The sequence below is a fragment of the Canis lupus genome, chromosome 13, assembly GCF_011100685.1.
Source record: "Canis lupus familiaris isolate Mischka breed German Shepherd chromosome 13, alternate assembly UU_Cfam_GSD_1.0, whole genome shotgun sequence".
NCBI classification, from domain to species: Eukaryota; Metazoa; Chordata; class Mammalia; order Carnivora; family Canidae; genus Canis; species Canis lupus.
In genome coordinates this window covers 18,759,398-18,766,149 of record NC_049234.1, presented here as the reverse complement: position 1 = coordinate 18,766,149, position 6,752 = coordinate 18,759,398, and the positions used below count along the sequence as shown (strand labels likewise).

The 6,752-nt window shown below is 39.0% G+C and overlaps 1 long non-coding RNA gene across 1 annotated transcript; it reads left to right on the top strand.

The window, feature by feature from the left end:
- Positions 1-3,251: 3,251 nt before the first annotated feature.
- On the top strand, positions 3,252-6,206 carry LOC119865183. Its single transcript, XR_005368284.1, has 3 exons — positions 3,252-3,889; positions 4,451-4,562; positions 5,028-6,206. It is a non-coding gene; the product is annotated as an uncharacterized LOC119865183 (long non-coding RNA).
- Positions 6,207-6,752: the final 546 nt, after the last annotated feature.

The window sequence follows — 6,752 nt, the reverse complement described above, 5'->3', positions numbered from 1 at the left end:
TGTAGACAGTTGAACTTGCAAACCCAGCTCTCATTTCTAGATTTGACTACTGAGGCACCCCTGCAGCTAGACTTTTTTAAGAGAATGGTCTACCTACATTGTTTTTATATTACCACTCCCAACCCCCCCACCCTTTTTTTTAGCAACACACAACATAATTTGTCTTCTACTTCCCCTCTCCTAATTCAAATTGGAATTGTTCAAGTAAAGGTCACTAATGTCCTCCTAGGTGTGAAATATAATGCTAACTTTTTAATATTTTAATATAATAGCTTTATTAAGATATAATTCTTAATTATACACTCATTTCACCTATTTGAAGTATACAATGCAATTTTTTTTAGTATATTCAAAGAATTATCCAACTATGACTTCAATGACTTTTAGATCATTTTCATCACTTCAAAAAGAAATTCTGTACTAGTTAGCGATCATTCCTTATTTTCCCTCAGGTTGGCCTGCCCAGCCCTAGACAACCACTTGTCTTGATAGATTGACCTCTCCTGGATATGTCATATAAATGGAATCATACAATATGGTCTTTGTGATTATCTTCATTTATTTAGCATAATATTTTCAAGGTTCAATCTTGTGGTGGCTGATATTGCGTCAGTACTTTGTTTATATGACTGAATACTATTCCATTGAATGGTTATACCATATTTTTGTTTATCTGTTCTTCAGTTGACAGACATTGGTAATCCAATACATAGTAAGTTCATTTTTTGTTGTTCTTCTTCTTAAAATTGTATTCAAGCTAAAATACTAAAAGCAAAACAAGCACACATACTGTAGTACTGGGTCTTGGATTTGACAGATCTGGATTTAAATAAAGGTTTTGCCAACTGCTGGCTGAATAACATCAAACTAGCAATATAATCTGGGTTTCAGTTGGAGAGATTAAAATAGGAAATATAAAAAAGTGAAAATAATGGTAGGGTTATTGTACGGACTTTAAAAATTAGGCAGTGTCCAGCATATGATGCAAATTTTCAACAAATGACATTGTCTTCTTAATACTAAATATAATGGGCTTCTCATACTTAAACTCAGATTTAGAAATTAAGGTAAATACTTATACTGTTTCCAACAAAAATGTATATTTCTTGAGAGTAGTATATCCAGTAAATATGAGCCTCAAAACAGAAATTCCAGAATGGAGCTTCTACTTATTATAAAGTTATTTAAGAAATAATATGCCATTGCAATTAGACTCCTTAGCTAAAAGTAAACTTTCTAGGCTCTTACTATTCAAAGTGAGGTCAGAGACTCAGCAGCAGTAGTAGCACCTAGGAACTTATCCAAGTTTTATTTTATTTTAAGTTTTATTTATTTATTTATTTGAGAAAGAGAGGGAGAGAGAGAGAGAAAGAGAGGCAGAGGGAGAAGCAGACTCCCCACTGAGCAGGGAGTCTGATGTACTAACACAGACATTGCATTACTTTCTTTTTATTAACTAGCAAAACGATACTTTTACTTAGAGAAAAGAGGTTAATCTTGGCAAATAGAGAAGACTTCGAAAAAATTGGTGAAAATCAGAGCTTTATTTACTGTGGCTAAAGCTGTATAACCTCAGTTTCAAAGTCATGGTTCCTTGGTTGGGAAATTGGAGTGGCTCAATGCAGATTCCAGAAGGAAAGATGGGTTTGCACAGTGTGCATGGTTGTTCTTTCTCCCTCCCTCTCTCTCTTTCTCTCTCTCTCTCTCTATCTTCATTTGGAACATAGGCAAGAGATTCTGTTCTCTGCAGTAATTGCTTTAGAGCCTAAGGCATGAGATTTGATCATTCATATCCTATCTTGAATCAGGAAACACATTATTATTAGTTAAAAAGTTATTCATACTTAAAAGAAATAGTAAACCAGCATAATGCCCCTCAGTTTTGGCCACTGCATACTGAATTTTATGAGTTGGGTAACTGCCACTAAAAAGACTCTCCCTTTATAAAAATCATTCAAACCTTGTTTCTATGTAGCGAAGTCTCTTTCTTAAATCTTATGATCTCTAGCATGAATGGTACTAGGTGAGGGATATCCTAAATAGATCATCCCCTCAGGTTTTTAGGGTATTTTTTAAATATATGATCCCTGCCCCCCACCCTCTCTACAATCTTTAGTCATGTTCCTACCTGAGGATAAAAGGCAGCCTAAATGGTTATTCAGAAATCTCAGAGCCTCAAATTTACTCATAAGCCTAATTAAAAAAAAAAAGATCTATTTATATATTTATTTTAGAGGGAGTGCATATGAACAGGGGTGGGGCAGAGGGGGAGAGAGAGAATCTCAAGCAGACTGCTTGCTGAGCATGGAGCCCCACAAGGGGTTCGATCTCATGACCCTGAGCTCATGACCTGAGCTGAAATCAAGAATTGGATGCCCAACTGAGCCACCCAGGCCCCTCATAAGCCTGATTTTACTGTCTGCATTCAGTTTCTAAGAAATAGCTGCATCTTCTTGGCTCCTAAGTCTTTAATAGGAATAGAAAGCATTAGTATCTCATCACAAACCTCTCTATGGAAAAAAAGGCAATATTTTTAAATGGTCAGTAGTAGGAGGTGGAGGAAAAAGAGCAGTTGTTTTTTGTTTGCTTGTTTTTTTAAAGATTTTATGTATTTATTCATGAGAGACACAGAGAGAGACAAGATATAGGCAGAGGGAGAAGCAGGCTCCATGCAGAGAGCCTGATGTGGGACTCGATCCCAGGACCCCAGGATTACCCCCCAAGCCAAAAGCAGACGCTCAACCTCTGAGCCACCCAGGCATCCCAAAAGAGCAGTTTTTAAAGATCTCTCTAGACAAAAGGTATTATCCAAAGGGTTGTCAGGCCCTGGACCAGAGATGCTATGGGGGCTCAAAAACTGGATCCTGCCTGGGCAGTGCTGGGAGATAGGAGTTGTAGGGGACAGAGTGGAGCTGACACTGGAGCGTGAGTGGCTCAGAGCTGGACATAAACCAAAGAGGAAATAGGCATCCTCACATCAGCAATAAAGAATTAGGAGGCTATATACACCCAAGGGGAAAGTAACTTGAAGACTCCAAAGTCTGAATGGGTAGGTCATTACAAACTGAGAATGCCACAGAGAGGAAAAGACAGGGAACCAGAAACTCGGGAAGCTGTGTGGAGCACTGGCGCCAGTAACAAAAGACCTTAATAAAAAGACCCAAGTCCTGTTTGTGGTGTAGTTGGAAAGACATGAGCCAAAAGAATCTGGCCTCAGATCCCTCCCTGACCACACCCTGTGACCCTGAACTTCTAGTCTAGTGCCCCAGCGCCTGGCACAGAAAAGGGAGAAATGAATCACCATGAAACCCAGTTTCTCAAGTGCAGAATAGGGATTTTACCTGCCTCATAGAGTTGCTATTAGGGGAAAAAAAAAAAAAAAAAGAACGTAGTAAAGGTATCAGGAAATACCTAACATGCCTTCAACAGGTGTTCTGTAAATACTAGTTCCTTTTCCTTCTTTTCAATTATGGTCATCCATATTTACTTTCAGTTGGGGCAGGGACAAGGAGTGAGATAACAAGTAAAGGTCAGTGGTTCATGTAGCTTGAAACAGAAGTGAGAAGCAGGAGAGAAAGCCTCCCACTGACACAGGGTTGGGAACTTGCCAGGGGGATGTGGTATATTTAAATTGTTGGTGCCTTTTAGAAGCAGCTTCCAGCTGCAAATTCCTGTTAGGACAGAATTGCGGGATGTTTTCTCTTTTGAATTAAGATAACTTAATGCCTTAAAATAGCCTGGTTAATTTTTGTGAGTGATTTCTTGACTTTATTTCTACTGTCAAGAAGCTTCTCTTGGGAGGACATTGCAGCCCGGTGGGAAGTATGTATCCACGATCAGTGGCATGTAAGGAGAGCGAGAAGGATCATCTTGAAGCTGTGTTTGCAAAGTGAGCAAAATGTTTTTCCTTCCATGATGTGTTATTCGAAGTGGGTTGTTAGGTGTGTGGGGGGAGAGGAGGGGGGTGTCTTGATGAAGAGAACTTTTCCACTACAAAAAAAATTATCTAAAACTAAATTCTGATGATATCATTCCCTTGGTTATAACCCTCATCAATCCCACAACCTTTCCTCCCCACAACAGTACCCCAAGGACAAAATCCAGGCTCCTCAGTATGACAGACAAACCTTCATGATCTATCCTTAGCCTTCTGTGTGGCCTCACTGGTCACTTCTCCACCCCTCCACAATAGCCTGAAGCCAAACTGAACTATATAAGATTTCAATAATGTCCTTCATTCTCTCTGAATCTTTGTAAATGGTATCTACTCTACCTGCAATCTTTTTCTCCTTCTACCCTGATTATCTTCAAACTCCTACTTCTGCTTTCCATCCTGCTTTAGAAATCACTTCTTCCGGGAAGTCTCCCTGAGTCTCCTGAGCCTGAGAGGTTCCCAATATCTTTCCCTCTTTCGTGCTCCTCTGGTACCTACTGCTTCTTTCTATTGCAGCAAAAATCACTGTATAGTATTATCTACATACTCATCTTTGTCCCCCGCAAAACTGTGGATGGTTAAGGGAGAAGACCTGTCCAGTCAATCCTGTATCCTGAACACCTGAAAGGTAATAAAATATTCAATAAATATTTGTTAAATAAATGAGACAATGAACTGAAGGTGTCTTATCTATATTTCTAGAACTGATATGAGTACCTGGTGCATAGCAGGATGCAATAAAGTTATGAGGAATGAAAAGATGAAGGAATGAATCAATGCATTGCATCATTGTGAAAGCAATGTGAATAAACTATGCAGTTATTATTTGGATCTCAGGATAAGCCTTTGTATTAGTCTCTGCCTGTACAAGTTTTGCCCTAGCTCCCAAATGAGCTCTGCTACCTCATGCTCAGCTTCCAGGCTTATACTCAAGCAGAGTTATGGTGTATGTCATGTGTTGGAGCTATCACCTTCTGCCTTGGTCTTTGTTTCCAGATACACTCTGACTTCCTGCTATGGCTGATGTTCAGCATTGAACACCAATGGTCACACTGAAGGTTCTGACATTAGATAATCGCTTCCTCTTTCATAGGCTGTTTCTGCAAGGACTTCCCTAAATGCCGAGTGATCCCATGCCACTATATAGTATGGGAAAGCAAAACCTCAATACATTTGGATATGAAGAATGGATTGAGACTGAGAACCACCAATACTCTGAAATCCTGGTCTTCTTTATAGGAACCTCAGTCCTTGGCCACTGAACTTCAACCATAATGGATTTGAGTTTGCCATAATCCCTTGAGCTTTGTTTTGAACTGTTGACAATCTTTGTGGTCATTGTTTTTCCCTAGACTCTATTATGTATTGGCTCAGTTTTAAGTTATCTCTTAATTTTATTCCTTTATGTATGTTATAGCCCATGATTTGGAAAATAGAATTTATTGCTGTTGACTCTATTCCCCCCAAAACCATGTTATCATTTGTTGACATCATAGTAAAATTTCAGCATGAGTTTTGAGGGAATAATAATCCTAGGAGAGCTGAATCTTGAAACACTGTGTTATAAAGTGATTGCTCACCTTCACAGGCTCGTCTTTTACCACTACCCCACATTACTTTCATTTCATGTGTTAAAAGTATCTAGTAAGACAGTCTTTAAGGTCTTTCATTATACCATTTTCATGCCCCTGGGGTTTCATGCTATCTTACTATCTGACTTAGCACTACCCTTCCCTATTCTTCATTTGGCTGATTTGGTTTAGGATGTTATGTTTTCCCAAATCTCCTTGGTAAGCACCCAAGACTGAATATTCAACTGTCCTATAGTAACAATCTATTAACTGCTTTTTTGGTAATTAATTAGCTTGCAACCTCTGGATAGTAGGCTGAATAATGGTCCCCAATGGCATGGTTCTAATGCTTAGAACCTGTAAACAATACCTTACGTGGCAAAAGAGGTTGTGTAGATATTATTAAGTATCTTGAGGTGGGTTATCCAGGTGAGTCTTATCCCAAGCACCCTTATAAGAGAGAAGGAGAAGATTTGACAAACAAATGAAGAGGGCTCATGACAACTGAAGCAAGATATTGTTTCATGGGCTTTGACGATGGAAGAAGAGTTCCATGAGCTAAGGAATCTAAGGACTGAATTTGCTGAAGCTGGGAAAGACAAGGAAATAGATTCCTCCCAGAGTCTCCAGAGGGAGCTCAATCCTGTCTGTACTTTGGTTTTGCCCATGAAACTGGTTTTGGGCTTCTAATTTCCAGAATAGTAAGAGAATAAAGGTATTTATTGTTTTAATCCACCAAATTTGTGGCAATTTGTTACAGTAGCCTGAGGGAAGCTAATATCCCTCCAAATTACTTCTGACCCATTCATCTGCTTTCTATGAGGAGAGATTTCTCTTGCCCCACTTTTACTCCTTTGAGTTTGGTTCATGGTTAGAGGCTATTTTCTGCCCTAACATTCTTTTCTTTCTCCTTAGCACATTGTTTGTGTGGGGACAGGGCCTACATTTGTCTTGTTAATCTTGGCATCCTTAACCTTTTGTCTTGAGAGTTTTGCACTTGATTATATAAAATTACTGTTTACCTTAAAAAAAAAATACCCCCCCTCCCGCCAGTTATTTCACCAGCACAAAGGGGTTTATTCAGGAATAACAGAGAATTGCAGCAAGCAAATTATGGGGGGAAAAAAAAACATAGGCAAGTCCACGGAACAAAGGAGAAGAATGCAGAATGTTCTTTTATAGAGGAAAGGGGTTTGGGAAGACTGTTAAAAACAAAATGACTTGTTGGAGTAAACTTGGAACTTGAA